The sequence below is a fragment of the Dipteris shenzhenensis genome, chromosome 20 (assembly GCF_047967505.1).
Source record: "Dipteris shenzhenensis isolate YYH24624 ecotype China chromosome 20, Dip_SZ_1.0, whole genome shotgun sequence".
In the NCBI taxonomy this organism is placed as follows: Eukaryota; Viridiplantae; Streptophyta; class Polypodiopsida; order Gleicheniales; family Dipteridaceae; genus Dipteris; species Dipteris shenzhenensis.
Genome location: NC_141615.1, coordinates 24,149,079 through 24,167,282, shown reverse-complemented (window position 1 = coordinate 24,167,282; position 18,204 = coordinate 24,149,079).

Here is an 18,204-nt window from a genome sequence, read left to right as displayed (position 1 = left end):
ACTTGGCGAAGATAAGGTAGCAGTTACTGTATCAAAGATTCTTAGCGCACATGTTGAGCTAAAGTATAAATGTGGAGATATGGAAACACTTGGAGATGTTATGCCCTACAATACATCCAACAAATCATTTATAGCATGGGACAAAGATGAGACTTATGCAACAGACATTATCAAGAATACAAAGTGCACCACCTTGGATTTTACTATAGGGGACATTTTACAAATGAGATCATTTGCAAATAAGATTGTAGCAGAAGGTGAAGTATTGGGATTTGAACAAGTGGAGCAATGGTCATTTGCGCAGATGAGGATTCTAAAAGTCACTGATGATGGTATGGTTGATAACATAACATCCTTATGTGATCCCTACTATGAGGTAGGCAAGAATATGAGATGGAGCATGCAATTTTTAAACATGAGAAAGAGGCACGTGGTTTTCAATGATAAAGACAACGTATACTACAATATCAAAGGACCTAAAAAGCATGCCCATGTGCCAGGCTCTATCACTTCAAATGTGGATGATTTCAATATACTCAATTATAGAAGTGACATCTTATCTGGAGTGGATGAGTTCATTGATTCCAAGAAACAAAATGATTTTAGAAGCGAAGCCTTATCTGGGGTGGATGAATTCTTGCACAATGAGAAGGGCAAAGGTTTCAATAGCGATGTCTTGTCAAGTGTGGATGAGTTCATGCATATTAACAAACCTGGTGTCAATCAAGGTTGTGGATTTGTCAAAGCCATGCAAGATGTCCCAATGAGTGATGTTCTCTCAGGAGTGGAAGAGTTTCAAGGTTCTCAATACTCTCGTAGAATATTGAATTCATTGAATGGTCCTAAGAGTATGTTAAAAACGAGGATGAGATCAACAGAGGATTATTCAGTATTTAACTTTGATTGTGATATGAACAAGGATGCAACGACCAATCATGGATGCTTGGTTACAAACAAATGTGAGGAGAAGAAGTGCATAAATACAGATAACAATGTGCAGGAGGAACGAAAACGGTCATACATATGCATGAAGAGAAAGAGAATCCAGGCAGATCCACAAAAGCAACCAAAGAGGAAGAGAGTAATGAAGGAGGAGAACATGTTAAATGCATTGGGATATCTATGTTGCAAGCGAAGATGTATGCGCTTCATTGATCTTGCAGACATCAGGGAATGTAGAGGACACGTGTGGCAAAGAAGGGGAAGCGAAAGAAATGAATACCTTCTCACAAGTCTCTCTTGCTTTCTTCAGAATGGCAATAAAAGGCTAAGTTCAAGAAAAAAGGTAAAACCTCTCGTAAATGGAAAAAGGATTTGCAATAAGGCATATCGCAATATCACTGGATTATCCCATGGTACATATTGGGATTTAGTCACCAAGGCAAAGGGTGGCAACAAATTTAGCATTCACGGTAATAGAGGAAGGTCCAAATCAAGAATCTCAACTATCAGGGCAGCAGCAATTTTGCAAGACTTCATACATGAAAATGCTTTGCCTCAACCCCATATATCTACCAAACTCCCTAACGGTGACACGATCACTGAAATGCACCTTCCAATGGGCTTGACAAAGCTCGAAGTATTTGACTCTATTGCAGAAAAGCAAAGGCAAAGAGGGGATGTCGTAGCTTCTTCTCATACTTTGTATACTCTTTGGAAGAAGAACTTTGGATATGTTAAAATCCCAAGGAGGCAAAAAATGTCAAAGTGCAATGTCTGTGATGATTTAAAGCGAGCGATTGAGAGTGCAACATGTCCAAATCAAAGGGAATTATACAAAAAAAACCGAAAATCTCATCATGACCTTATTCGACATTCCAGACAAAAATATGCATTTTGGAAGGAGCAAGCTATTTCGCATCCTGATGACTACATGTGCCTTATTGTAGATGGCATGGATCAGAATACAACAACATTGCCTCGTTTTGTTGCCACTCCACCTAAATTACAAGGAAAGCACTTTCTAAAGACACATCTATGTGGAGTGTTAGTGCATGGAATTAAGTTCTTTGCAGATATATGGATTGATTCCTTGCATCTACATGATAGCAATCAAGTTGTAACATCTATTATGAAGGCAATTCGCAATGTACATGCAGAAAAAGGTCGCCTGCCACCGACTTTGAGAATACAAGCTGATAATTGCTGGCGAGAAAATAAGAATGTACTCATGTTTGCATTCTGCTCCATGCTAGTTGCTCATCGAATCTTCAATGAGGTCGAATGTGGATTTTTGTATGTTGGGCATACACATGAGGATATCGATCAGGTTTTTAGCACAGTCTCAAGGGAGCTTAAATGCAAGGATGTGGAGACAATAGATGACTTGGTAAGAAGATGTGGCAGGCAAGTTGGTGGTCGTAAGGAAAGTACAGTATGTGAGAGGCTCGAAAGAATGTATGATTGGAAGAGCTTCATTCTACCTTTCATACAAATGGGTGGTGATGCATTGACAGGTCATACCAATCCACACTACTTTCGTTTTTTTTTTAAAGATGAAAAACCCGTAATGCAATGGCAACAGTATTCTCATGATACAAAATGGGAACCTGAAGAACCTTACAGTCTCTTAACTTCAATTCCCAGCAAGGAAAGGTATCCAACATGGGCTCCTATACAAGAATTTAATGAGAGGTCTAATTGTGAAATAGATGGATTAAAAGCATTTATTACATACAAAGAGGAAATGCTCCGGAGATATCCTGATTCGAAGCCTACTTGGAGAGAACACACTACCACTGTAATTAACAAGACACGAAATTTAATAAAGGACCTTGAGAGAATGCGAGGCTCAAAGGATGTCAAGGAAGAATGCAATATGTTTTGGCCAAATGTTCATAACTATTTGCGCCCAGCTCCAGTCTTTGAAAATGAATTTGTACCATTACTCCCACATCCATATTGTGGACCGAAGAAGAGAGAGTTTATGCCACAAGTAGATATAGAGGTTTTTTGTTTTGTTGTGGTTCGGCCATCGGATGATGAATATGAGAATGTGAAGTTTTGGGTTGCAAAAGTAGTTGATGTGCAAAGAGATGACCAAGGGAGAGCTACAACATTTACAGCGGTATGGTATGAGCCAAAGGGCAGGAAGGAGAATATGGATAACAACACATTATATATACTAATTGTATAATGAAGGAGTGGGTCCCAAATGATGAAGCAGTCTCTCAAGTTTCGACGGAGACAATCATAGTGTCTTGGCATTCAAGGGCAAAGAAATCAAAGAAGCACATGGGATATGAGGTAGAAGGAAAAATACAAATACCACAACAAACTATTTTGCATATACACGAATTTTTAAGGATGCTCGCCATGGAGGAGCTAAATACTTATCTCAAATGCAATCGCATCCCAGTTGAGGTCATATCCCTTGCTCAAAATATTGTAAAATAGATCTTGTGTATTATGTGCATAAGAATAGATAAATGGCAACATACATCAAACAAATACATCAAAGGAAATCTAGTAATGGAAAAGATTATAAGTAATAAGATAATTACAAAATCCATTGTGAAGGGACCCTTGCTATTGCTCTCAAGGTGAAAATTTCTAACCTTTTGTTGTCAGGTAGTGCCTGCTTTCACTTGTACCTCCACCACTCAAGGTCTCCTTTGAGCTCTTATTTTGTTAATACCCTCCTTTACCAAGCATCAAACCTCCAAGCAAGTGGTATAATATCCCTAGTATAATGATGAATTAGATGCATGATGTGCGAGGATGATTTGTAATTTAAAGATGCGATTGTGAGACAGTTTGTAAACCATGATGCTACTGAGAGAATGAATGCATAAATCTAGAATCAACCCAGGGACTCTTTTACAATTTGAAGATGTTATGTATAGAAATGTGTGACAGCTATGTGCTTATGAGAGCATGTTCTAAGCCATCGATATACCATTTTTTGACTCAAAATATGGATGGTGGACTTTGCATAGGATATTTTCCCCCTAATTTTGATGCTAATATTAACCTTGACAGTAGTTATCAACATAAATATTGATGCTAGTATCAATGCTGATAAAACATCCTGAAGGTGTTTCAACAAAATATCGATGCTTTTCCTTTTTTGTAAAATTTTTGTAGGGTAGATTAGCACTTGGCCAAACACCCCTTTATACGAAGCTCTATATTACATTGTTGTGGAAATTTTATATGGTTTACATTGTGGTTGTAGAAAATTTTGGGGAATGAAGATTTTAGGGATCAAAGAAGGAAAAGAAACATCAAAACTGTTTATGTTTTAGAAACTTGTTGTTTGTCTCATGTGCATACATCTATGTGTGTGTGCATTATTAGCTGAAAAAGAAATCAAGACCAGAGGCTAGAGGCTAATCATGGCGATGCTCGAGGGCCATAGAGGAAAGGAGATCATGAGGGCGAAACGTTTCATGGGGGGGGAAAAGGAATTAGAAGGGGAGGGAATGAAGAGGGAGACTATGACACAAGGGGAAAGGGAGAGGGGGAGGAGAAGCATGTACATGATACGAGGAGGAATGTAAAGATGGAGACATCAAGGGAAGAGGACCATACTTTATTTGAAAGAAAGGATGAGAGGGAAATATCAAAGTACTAGCGAGGTGGCTTTACAAGAATGAGCGTGTCTCATCAAGGAATAGCCCCCTCCTTTTATAGCCAAAAGAGGAGGTCTCTCCCAATTAATGCATCCTCCCACATGCATGGTGTGTGTGGAAAAGTCTCCCATGTCGGCTAGGCAGTTATGCACTCTCAATTGTGTGCGACAACCCTTTGCTTCAATTTTCCACCTAAATCAAGCCCCATATCTCAAGTCTATGATACTCCCTTGGTCTCTTCCCAATTTTATAATATGTTCAAACCTCTAGGAGGACAAGTGGAGGGTTGGCACAAGGAATCTTGCCACCTCATCGTACTTTCCCCATTACTTAACTTGCTCTCTTGGACCTTCTATACCTCCCCCACATGGGCCTATCCTATATGGAGGGAGTAACCCAATATAATATCCATCTCCACCTATTTTATATTACTTCTCCCATGGACTTTGAGCCATAACTCACTAAATGCAGCCTAGGTGGAGGGGTGGCACATGGAGGAGCCATGCCACCTTACATTTGATAATATTACTACCATGGATTATGTACAACACACCTTATGGGTCCTCTTACGTGGAAGGGTGGCAAATGGTCATGCCCTGCCACCTCAACCCTGGGCCCTATGCACAACATATTTTATTATACTATTGGCACATATACAAACACACACACATATTAATGCCTTTTTCCTTAGACAATTTTATCCATAACAGTTCCCCCCCTAGGTAGGGAATTTACAACATTTCCATGTGTGGGTCCATCATGCACAAAGAAAGGCTTGAGGTAACGCTTGTTGATCACCTTCTTGCCATATGGTTCATGTAGCTCCTAAACTTGTACAGACCCATTGCTACATTCCTTGATGACTTTGTATGGACCAATCCACAGTGGTAGAAACTTCTTATCCATTTGGTGGTCCAATCTATTATCAAATCATAGCACAACATCTCCCTCAGCAAAGTGTCTTTCCCATCCCTTGCGAATCTTAGCATCCAAGCGGGCCTTTTGTTGATTCTTTTGGATCTCTGTTTGGTGTAGTGCAAGGCGTCGGGTTTCATCTAACTTCTCAAGTTGTACCAATCTGGCCTCTACATGTTCATCTTCTGTCATCCTCTGTTCTTGTGCCAATCTGAAAGTTGGAATCTCTATCTCTAGTGGTAAAACAGCCTCAGTACCATACACCAACTCAAAAGGAGTGTGACCTGTAGATGTTTTATGAGTGATGTTGTAAGCCCACACAGCTTTAGTGACCTTTTGATCCCACTGGCTCTTGTTCCCTGTGGCCATTTTTCCCATGGTTTTACAAAGGAGGCCATTGGTCCACTCTGTTTGACCCATGCATGCCGGATAATAGATACTAGAAATGTGATGATCAATACCCATGCGATCCATGAGTAACTCTAGTGCTTCATTTAAGAATGGACTCCCATGGTCAGACACAATCTCCATGGGTATCCCAAACCTTATGCAGATATGTTCAAATATGAAATTTGAAACTGCCTTACCATTTGCAGCGGGGAGGGCGATAGCTTCAGCCCACTTAGTGACATATTGAGTGGCTACCAAAAGATACTTCTTTTTGCAAGCAATCATGGGCAAGGGCCCGACAAAATCTATTCCCCAGTTTTGAAACGGATGGATGGACATCACTGGGTGATGTTGCCCAGGACGCAAATCCTTCCTACCAAAGAATTGGCATGGTTCACAGGTTTTGCAATACAAAGTGACATCCTTGAACAAGGTCGGCCAATAGTATCCAACATGTAAAATCTTCTTAGCTGTATAGTCACTGGCATAGTGGCCTCCACAAAATCCATCATGATAATGCTTCAATACCTTAGGCACTTCATCTGCATCAATGGCATGTCTTAGTACCCCATCCATGCCTTGACGGTACAACACCCCATCAAGGAGGGTGTAGTGCCTACTATCTCTGCGGATCTTCTTTCTCTCATAGCTAGTACTTTTTGGAGGAAAGGAGAAAGTAGTCAAAAACCTATAGATACCACCATACCATGGATCCCCAACTTCTATGGCCGCTACAAGGGTTACATCAAGGCACTCCTCTAAATCAATCAAAGAATTCTTCAAGTTGGAACAACCCCCTTTACAATTTTGAAAGAAAAATCATATTCTTGTAGAACTGCCAGCCATTTGGCCAACCGGCCCATGGGATTTTGTGATTGAAGAACCTGCTTTGCAAGACCAGTGCTAGTGAATATAATGAAGGACTTTCCAGCCACATATTGCTTAAATTTCTCAATGCAAAACACCAAAGACAAGGCATGCTTGTCAACCTCTGAATAGCATCACTCAGTGTCGAGCAATTGTCGAGAAGCAAATCAAATGGGATACATGAACCGATCCTCCCCTTGCTGAAGAAGAATACCTACGAGAGTGTGCTTACCAAACCCAAAATTGATATAGAAAGTCTTTGACCAACCTGGATTGTGTAGAATGGGTTCCGAAGCCAGAGCATTCTTGATTTGTGCAAACCCATGATCACAATCCTCATCCCAAGAGAAATCAACCCCATCTTTTAATAGCATAGTCATGGGTCATGTCAAAGCAGCATATTGATCAATGAAGTAGTGATAGTATCCTGCTAGATTAACAAATGAGCGTACCTGACGTTTGGTTGTTGGTAGGGAGAGCTTGAGGATAGCTTCTACCTTCTCGGGGTCAGGCTTGACACCCTTGAATGAGACAATATGTCCCAATAACCTCCCTTGAGTAGCTCCAATGGTGCATTTCTCAGGGTTGAGACTGCCGTTTGCATCATTGACCCTTTGGAAGGCCAACCTAACCTTCATGACATGCTCCTTATGTGATGAGAATATACAAAAATCATCTAAAAACACCTCCAAGAAATCCCCCAAATAAGGAGCAAAAACCATCTGCATAAATCTTTGAAAGGTAGCACGAGCATTGGTGAGGCCAAATGGCATTACTTTGAATGCAAATGTCCCCCAGGGTGTGGAAAATGTGGTTTTAAGCACATCTTCTTTGGCAATTCTAATTTGATAAAACCCAGAGTATCCATCACAGAAAATATACATCTCATGACCACTTACCTTCTCAAGAATGAGGTCTTGAAAGGGAAGAGGATGATGATCCCTCTTGGTGGATGCATTGAGTTTCTTATAGTCGATGCAAACCCGCCACTTGTTTTTCTTTGGGGTGACTACCACTGGTGAAACCCATTTAGTATTGTGAACTGGAACAATAAACCTAGCCTCTACAAGCTTCTACAACTCTGAGCACAAAGCATCCATCTATAGGGGCCCTAATCTTCGATATTTCTGAGCCACATGCTTCGCATCAGGCTTCAGCTCTATCTTGTGCTCTATGGCAGTCACATGGCGAAGGTGGTGGTAGCTAGTTGCAAAGAGGTTAGGGAAATCTTTGAACATTTCTAGGAACTTATCTTTCTCACTTGGAGTGAGGTCTGGGGAAAGCATAGAGTCAAGCTGTTGAGGACTAGTTGTTACCTTTTTTACAGATGGTGGGGTCGGAGACACCCCCATCATGTAAACTTCCTCCTCTGAGAATTCCTCCCCCCGTCTGATTCTTCCATTGATTCAAACAACGAGGATGAGAGAGTATCACTGTCTTGCTCCTCTTCTTCTTCTGGTTTCGTGGCACCGAGTTGCACCGGGATCTTCTCCTTAGAAGCACCAAAAGATATGTGTCCTGTCTTCCAATAGCTAACTGCATCACTCTTTCTCAACCATGGTCTTCCGAGTATGGCTGGGTAACTCTTGCATGTATCTTCAATGTCCACCATAGAAATTAATAGTGGTGGTCAACCCATTGACAATGATGGGCAAATCCTCAATGACTCCCAGGGTGGCGAGTCATCAACCATCTGCTACCTTGATTCGAGTGGAGGAACGCCTTGTACATTTCAAATTCAATTTATTCATGATTTGGGGCACCATGATATTACATGCAGCTCCCCCATCAACACACACATTTTTGACACGGCAATTATCTATGATGACATCGATTGTGTGTGGGTGTCGATCAATTTTTTTAGAGATAGAAGATACCTCTCTTACCTTTCCCTTTTTCTTGTTCCTCCTTGTTGAGAGCCCTTGCTGCAGCTCACGTCTCACCTTAGGGCTTAATGCTATTAGTTGAGGGAGCGTGATGCTCAAAGAACAATGAGCAAGGTCCTGAACGACTGAATAGTCTTCTTGCCCTGAGCCGATGGGAAAATCCAAGGGCGACCACTTACTCCTATGGGATCTTTTAGTCTTCTCTATTGGTGGGTCTGCCATTTCAGCATCTGAGGGCTCTAAGAAGGACATCTTCTTCCTAGGGTAGCCCAGTCCATAGTTTGGAGAGGGGTCCGAGGTGGTACGACTTCTTTTTCTGAGGTTAAGGATCTCGACATCAGAATCCTCAGTGCCAGACTCACTTAGAAGATTCACCCTTGGGATATTGGGGCATTCCGTGTGATAATGACCCTTTTGGTGGCACTCGTAGCATACAACATTAGCACGGTCTCTTGGAGGGCGGTTGGCTTGATTTCTGATGCCCACCATCTCAAGCCAAAGATCATTCAGGGCCTTTATTCAGGGCCTTAGCTAGTTCATTGACTCCAGGTTCTGTTGCAAGGGGGGCCTCTTTAGGTGGAGGGGTCGAGGGAGTAGAAAGGAGGGGGCTCGTGGGCGAGGCTAGGGAAATCTCTTCCAGTTCTTGTAGTCGCCATGCTATTTCTTCAAGGGGTGTGCAGTCTGGCATTCTTCTTTTGAGCAATTTCCTTGAGGACCTTTTTGATGATCTTTTGAAGTCAGTGAACTCGTATCAAGTATGCCCAACACTTAGTTTCATGATGACCACAACCTTTGCATTCCTTACAAATGATCACCCTCCTTCATGGCTTGCGACTTTGTTAGGGTGGTGCTTCCACTCGCGTCATGTGTGATTGAAGTACAAGCTTCACGTGCCAAGAAATCAGCAACTATATTTCGAGCTCGAGGGATTTGCTGAATTTTTACCTCTTCAAATTGGTTGCAAAGTTCCAATGCTTATTGATGTCGTGGAACCAAGCCTTTGCTCTGCACCTTCCACCTTCCACTAACCTATTCACACACTAGTTGAGAATCTCCTTGCACTTCAAGTTGCTTGATGTGATGTTCTTGTGCCTTTTGTAGCCCAATAATGAGCGCCGAGTACTCAGCTTGATTGCAAGTACATGCAGGTGCAGACTTGCTATAACAATACTCCTCACCACCCGATGAAGTGAGCTTCACACCCACACCAGCAGCCTTGGTCAAAGGTTTGTAAGCTCCATCAAATTGAAGGATCCAAGATGTCATTACACCAAGACTAAAATTCAGACATCCCAAGTTTCTCGGTAGTCTAGGATAGGTAGAAGGAGAGGGTGGGGAGAATTCAACACTTGAGCCAAACATTCAGCACCAAATAAACTTGCAATCCTTTATTGACAGTTTATCTTTAGACCAAAAAGAATTACAACTTGAAGCTCGAAATGAGGCACAAAAGGTTGATAAGGTACAAATGGATTCCTTGGTCGAAACATTACCAACCATAGCCGAGGCCTAGAAACCTTTGTAGTGAGATTGAGAATAAACCATTCAGGACAAGCTTATCCACAAGAATCAAAAAGCAGATGCGCCAAATCTCCCCCCAAGCTTAGGGAGCATCCACACTTCGATAAAGGACACCGTTTTAATTACCTCTAAAGTAGCAAGTAGTTCGATCACTGTGCAATGAGTAGAAGTAAAATCAAAGTTCTCCCAGTGTATCAGTAGTTCTTTACCATGAATCATCCACGATGTATCATTCCACCCATCATCTCCTTGAACAATGCACTAGACAATCAGCCATTGAGGGTCGACATGAAGATCAAGGAAGAGATCTCGTGCATTGGTAGCCGTAAGGCGTGGAGGACCAGGCACCAAATCCTTAAACACGTCGAGAAGTGACAATATCCACCCTACTCGTGTGGCATGCATCCGTGAAGTAGACTAGGAGAAGTTTCGAATTGGTGATCTAGCAGGAGATGTGAATAGAGCACATGAAATGAAATACTTTTGCTTTTTACAGCAAGAGCAAACTCCCCATGGTTAGGGAGTTACAGTTCTCGAGATTTTAATATATAAACAAAAATCATTACATTTTCGTCACTTCCAACTTGTTGGCCCAATGGTAAGTCTCCCTTTTGTGAAGGGGGAGGTCTTGGGTTCAAGTCCTACTCTTTAATAAAAAGAGAGGAGAGGAGAGGAGAAGAGAAAGAGAGGAGAGGAGAGAAGAGGGGGGTGCGGGATCTACTGTTACAGTTTTGCAGAAACTCAAAAGAACTGTCTACGACCAGAAGATGTAGTAGCCCAGAAAACTATCGTGCGGGTGAACACAATAGATGCATGAAATGAGAAAATTGTCTGTGACTAGAAGACACAAGAGCCCAAAAAGCTATCGCGAAAGTGAACACAGTAGATGCACGAATCGAATGCATGCGTAGTAGCTTAGAAAGAGCACAGATGGTACAGTTTTGCAGATGCGACCGGTACGAGCAGAAGATTCACCACTAGCCATGGAGATTTTGATCCCAGCAGCCACACCATTTCTATTAGCTGGAAAAGAAATCAAGACCAGAGGCTAGAGGCTAAGCATGGTGACGCTCGAGGGCCATAGAGGAAAGGAGATCGTGAGGGCAAAACGTTTCATGGGAGGGCAAAAGGAATTAGAAGGGGAGGGAATGAAGTGGGAGACTATGACACAAGGGGAAAGGGAGAGGGGGAGGAGAAGCATGTACATGATAGGAGGAGGAATGTAAAGATGGAGACATCAAGGGAAGAGGACCATACTTTATTTGAAAGAAAGGATGAGAGCGAAATATCAAAGTACAAGTGAGGTGGCTTTACAAGAATGAGCGTGTCTCATCAAGGACGCTTGAGGGCCATAGAGGAAAGGAGATCATGAGGGCGAAACGTTTCATGGGAGGGAAAAAGGAATTAGAAGGGGAGCGAATGAAGAGGGAGACTATGACATAAGGGGAAAGGGAGAGGGGGAGGAGAAGCATGTACATGATACGAGGAGGAATGTAAAGATGGAGACATCAAGGGAAGAGGACCATACTTTATTTGAAAGAAAGGATGAGAGGGAAATATCAAAGTACTAGTGAGGTGGCTTTACAAGAATGAGCGTGTCTCATCAAGGAATAGCCCCCTCCTTTTATAGCCAAAAGAGGGGGTCTCTCCCAATTAATGCATCCTTCCACATGCATGGTGTGTGTGGAAAAGTCTCCCATGTGGGCTAGGCGGTTATGCACTCTCAATTGTGTGCGACAACCCTTTGCCTCAATTTTCCACATAAATCAAGCCCCACATCTCAAGTCTATAATACTCCCTTGGTCTCTTCCTAATTTTATAATATGTTCAAACCTCTAGGAGGACAAGTGGAGGGTTGGCACAAGGAATCTTACCACCTCATCGTACTTTCCCAATTATTTAACTTGCTCTCTTGGACCTTCTATACCTCCCCCACATGGGCCTATCCTATATGGAGGGAATAACCCAATATAATATCCATCTCCACTTATTTTATATTACTTCTCCTATGGACTTTGAGCCATAACTCACTAAATGCAGCCTAGGTGGAGGGGTGGCACATGGAGGAGCCATGCCACCTTACATCTCATAATATTACTACCATGGATTATGTACAACACACCTTATGGGTCCTCTTACATGGAAGGGTGGCACATGGTCATGCCCTGCCACCTCAACCCTGGGCCCTATGCACACCATATTTTATTATACTATTGCCACATATACAAACACACACACATATTAATGCCTTTTTCCTTAGACAATTTTATCCATAACAGCATGCGTGCATGCTTGCATGTGTGTGTGTGTGTGTGTGTGTGATTAAAATAAAAATCCTTTTAACAACACATCACACGAAGCTCAAATAAAGGTGGATAAAACATTATTTGTTACTATTACATTGAGATTGATTATGAGGGATGTTTCTTAAAGGAATTATTTTTCAACGCTTTTTGAAGGTAATAACAGGGGTACAAAGGAAGTCTATGAAGAAGAAAATTTGTGTTATGTAAAATTGAATGAGTAAAGATTATGTATGTTTTTATGATAAAACGATCTAGTTCTATTGAAAATAAAAGTGTAAAAACCATGTTTCTTAAGAAATACAATTTCTTAAATCTCTTGAAAAACACGCTCGGATAAATCTGCTCATAGGTTTTTGCTCGTAAAATTGACGCATCCATGGGCAGAGTAGCATCCGAACTTAGTACACTGGCAAGGAGGCTAGGAGTGCAGGTCATAGGCTACTAGGCGTAGTCTGGTAGACTTGAAATACATAGATTGGGATTAGAGAGGTGAAGAGGCAAGGCACGGTGGAGTAACAGGGCCCGTGCAGTAGTACAACAAGCAGGGGGGCTTAGATGGAAGTAGTGTAGGTAGAGCCTCCATTTATATAGGATGGGCTATAGGCGTAGAGTTGGGAAAATAGATGGTAGATAGTTTTAGGCAGTGAGGGTTTTTGGGAGGCATGTAGGCTAGGTTGGTTTGGAGCATGAGAATGTGTGTCAATGAAGAAGAACAGGATGGGTGTCGAATAATGGGTGGGTAGAAAGTGCAGAGAAGGGGTCTTTATTATAGATAGGATAGACAAAAATTAACCACTCTAAATAGCCTTAGATGGTTTAAATAAAAGAGAGAGTGCATTAAGAGAACTAAGTTAAAAAATTACATAGTAGAATAGTAAATTAAATTACATAGTAAAATAGAAAAAAAATAAAATTAATTAAGCAAAGAAAAAGTAAATAAGGAAAGAAACTTTAAAAAACAAGGTGTGTGTGTGATTTTACTTTTAATTAATTTGGATTTAAATCTGCTTGGGAGAATGTGAAAGAGGATAAATTTCCTCTTAGGGTTTAGGATTGTAACATCTTAAGACATGTAACTCATTTACTTTCTTGATGGGTTTTATAAAATAATAGAAACTGGTTTGTGTTAAGAAATTGATAGAAATATGTTGATTCATATGCATTATGAGATTGTCATTGACGTACATGCATGGATATTCACATAATACATATACATATTCTAAATGATGCACACACACATGCACACACACACACACACACACACACACACACACACACACACACACTTTTTACTTAGATCAATGAGGCTCGAGTCTACATCATAGACTGGTACATACCCTGTGGAAAGGAATGTTCAAAGAAGGTTCTCTTTCCACTCATAAATCTCGTTCGGAGTCATGATTGGTGTATCATCAATGGTGTGATGTGAAGCGCTCGATGCTAGAGGTAGTCTTGTGCTCTGTGCTAGAGGTTACCCATGTATCGGCGAGAGTGTCTATCCATGAGAACATTGTGTGAGAGCTGCCACTGTGGGGGTTACACTAATGTTTTTATCACCTCCAAATTTCACCTAGATCAAAAGATACATCCGCCAGAAGGATAGCCAAACTTTGATCACAATAGAGGGAAAAATGATGATGGTGCATGGAGTGCGATGTGGCATGAGAGGTCACATGCTAATTACAATGTGTGCCTCTATGGAGCAACTGTGCCTAGAAGGCATTGATGGTGATATGGCATTGCCAAGTGGCAAATGACATGGCACTTAGGGCTAATTGTGTAGAATGTTGTGACAAATGTTAATGTGGCACATGCTTATTTTAGCTGATGATGTGGCAAAGGTACAGTCAGACGTTGACATGGATAGGACAGTTGAGCTAGAAAATTGACATGTGGCACTATCGGGTTTTCCTACATGGTAGATAAGGAGATGTGGCCACAGAGCTGGCTTGCTAATGTAGCAAGTGACCAACAAGGCTGACGTGGTGGATAATCCATGTGGCAACCTATGAACCCAGTCTAAGGATAGGATGAAATCTTTGTAGATTCCCATACAATCTAGAAGATTTTGTAAAGTCAATAACTTTCATCACTATGTAGAGGAGGCTTCGCGGGTGTCATCAGTGTGCAAGTCATCGATTGGAGGTAGGTCGCCTTGGTGAGTTGTGGCTCATTGTTGTGAGCCAGTTCCGTCTACTACTACTTGTAGTTGAAGGCTAGAGGCACAGGTCATTGTTGAAGTGTTGAGAACTGGAAGGTGTTCGTTGTAGTTGGGCCATCCGTTGGTTGTTGCTTATGTGAGACGCTGATCGAGGTCATGGTCATAGAGGAGTCGTGTGCCTTGTTGAGCATAGAAGCCGTAGATGGTGCGCTATGTGGTCTGAAACTCGTTGTACATAAGGTAGCCAATGTGAGCATGGGTTGCCTTTTTGCATCTACTGACTGAGCGTCAAGTTTTATCTCATTGTTACTTGTAGAGGTCATAGTGCTTGGAGGGATTACCTCCTACATGAGGCATTGGAGGCCTGTAGTAGGAGCAGGCTATGCTCATTGCTAAAGGTCACTTTATAGGTGCTTTTTCGCTATAGTTGAGCTAAAGTGGGAACCTTGCAAAGATAAAGACTATCAGAGAATCTTTCACAACAAATAATAGAATCATGATATGAACCTCCCAAGAATGAACAACAATACTTAAGAGACCATATCTCAAGCTCTAAGAATCAGATTATTGAGCTTTCTAAACTAAATTAGAGATGAAGAAGAGCTATATAAGAAGAGCTGAAGATGCCTCATGAAGAAGGGCTTGTTGCCTTGATGACGGAACAAGGTCTTTAACTCTCTCTCTCTCTCTCTCTCTCTCTCTCTCTCAAAGAAGGAACCTCACGAATCTCACTCTCAGAAGAGGAGGATTCCTCGCACGTAGAGGGCTTGATGCTTTGATGATATGCAAGGGCTTAGGAGCACCTGGTGCTCTAATATCATGATAGCGAAAGGGAGAGAGAGGAGGAGTGCACATGATATAGCTACCTGTACACGACGTTGTATTGAACATGAACATAAAGATATACATGTGAACCCATTAGAATCAGGATTAGGGTTTGCCTCGAATGCTTTAGAGGTATGGTGTAATTTACACCATCCTTAACATTCATAAACAGGGGTGCATGTATGCACAAAAGCACTTGGTCTAACTTGTGGGTTTTATGGGTCTTTAGACACTGTCAATTATTTAGTAAGAAATAAGAAAAAAGAAACTCTTTGAGGACTCATAAGATTTATTACGATTTGTCAAGGTTCCATTGTTATTTGCATGCTCTCACACTGACTGCAAAGCCACTGTCTTTTTTTTTTTTTTAAAACTATAAATTAAAATTCAAAGGTAAATTGGCGTTATGTTTCCTTGAAGGCTTTACAAATGATACCTGCAAAGCTTTGATGTCAACTATCCGTGGGGTTTTAAGCATTAGTTTTACAAATAGATCCAGTAGATGACAATCTTTTCACCGGCATGCATAAAGCCCGTTTGGTTGGCATAAGGCCCTTTCAAAAGAAAAATGGATTTTTTAAAACAAATGAACCTTCTTTTCTGGCAAACGGCTTTCTGGATAGCAAATATTTTTTTAGGTAACGGCTTCAAGAGTTAACAGGCGAATCGATTTAGCACCTTACTCACAAACGAACACGCGATTCCTCGATGAGCGATCGAAAAGCTTGAAGTGACTTGAATACTTGTAGCCAGAGCTCGGGGGGTTCACTCAATAATTTATGTGACATCATGTGAGTTCAACATAAAGGAATATTTGATTTCATTTTTTCTCACATTTTCACATTTAGAAGGGTGCCAAAAAAGGCATTTTGTAATTAAAAAATCAGATTGAATAGGAAAAGGGTGCATTTTATTAATGAAAAATTCACAGATAAGAGGTTTTATAAATAGACCTTGAATGCACATGATATATAGGGTTCATGCATAGTGATCCCCCCGAGAGCTTGAGGAAGCAAAGGCAATCGTTCTAGGGAGAGCTCAAGCATGAAGGGAGAGTAGAGCCCTCGAATTGATTTCTAGCCATGTTGGAGAGGGGTAAAAAGCACACACAAGCTAATGAAAAGCCAATAGCCACACATAAGCTAAAAGCTGAAAAGCCAATAACTACCTAAAAGTAGAGGTTCAGATTTTAAAATTTCCTAATAAAAATTCCTAAAAAACTAAGAATAATTACAAAACTCCCACTCAACTCAATCGTGTAAAGGAGTGTCTCTAAGAGAGACATTCCTTTAGGATTGAGTCACATGTCTTTTACATGTCTCAGCAACGTGCGAGTTTAAGACTAGTTCTTTTTATTGTAGTAGTAGTGGAGAGTATAGGGAGGTCTTTTCTCACGATGATGGAGGTGAGGCACATGCCCAAGAAGCACATGCAACATGCACTCTTTAATTTGACTATAAGGTGTTGCGTAAACATTTGAAAAGTAGATAATAGGGAAAACTTTGGTCCCGCAGCGTATCCAACTACGATAATTTTGATAGTACAATGCAAGGCATGGCATTAACTCGAGTGTGATGGTTGAACTCCTCGTAGTGGCCAATGGTAAAGAACGTTTCAAGGAAGTTGAAGTTGAAGAAGGCAATGCAACGTCAAATCTCTACCTTTTAAGGAGTCCAGCCGCCTTCATTCCTTCCAGCTACAGAGCATAGAAACCTGCTTTAGATCTTTTCCTGAGTGAACTCGCGATTAAGCCATGACCCTTTGTAGAGATCCAATACCGTATTCCCACGAAAATGCTCAGACCTTACAAGACCTCAACCCGAATCGTCACGCACCTTCTCCACATCCACTTCTTTCTCTCCGGCCCCCAGCCTACCTAAATCCAAATGATAAGCTTGCCAGTATGCAGCTTGAGGCCCCGCTAGCTCCATTTTATCAGCTTTCCTCTCGTTGGGCTGCTTACGTGCATCGCAATCAGCATCTTGTTTTGTTTCCTTGGGCTGACGAGTCCCTGTGTAAGGCCTGGAATGACGCAGTGATGAAGGAGCTCAACGAAATCATTCGGACCGGGGAGTATAGCTGCAGAGAGACTCCGTTTCAGATCGAGCTCACGGGGACTCCATGGCTAGACAACATAAAGAGGCGTCGAGGAGAGGAAACAGCATACAATTCTTCATCGATCGATCTAAGTCATTTAAAACAGTACCCTGACATGGAGCAATCCTCAAAATATGGCTGCGTGGATTTGCATCTGACTATTGGCCTTCCAACCAACCCATCAACTTCTAAGATCCTCTCTACTCAACAACGCAAACGTAAGAAAATCGAGATCCCTGTGCGATTGGGGCCAGGAGCAAAATCTCTCGTCGTCAAGAATGAAGGCCCCGACTGATTTTTGTGTATCTACGTAGACCTTGCAAAACGCTTATATTACTTTAATTCAATTCTTGGTGTGAATTCTTTGAATGAGTTGTATAAAAGATTAACTTAAGAAACTATGGAAACATATAAATAATTGAAACAGAAGTAATTCAACAAGAAGTGGGTCTGATAAATTCGTGGTTAGAAGATAGCTTATTAGGATACCTTTTCGTTGGAAAAATGTCCTAAGCTTTAAGCTTTAAAGATAGGGCAGCCTCTCTTTACTTGAGGAGCCTAGCTGGGAGTTTGTGTTTTTGATCTCTCCTTGAGCCACTTGTTATAATGGTGAACTTGAATTTTTAAAGCTTTAGTATATGATAGGAGTGCCTTATTTTTGT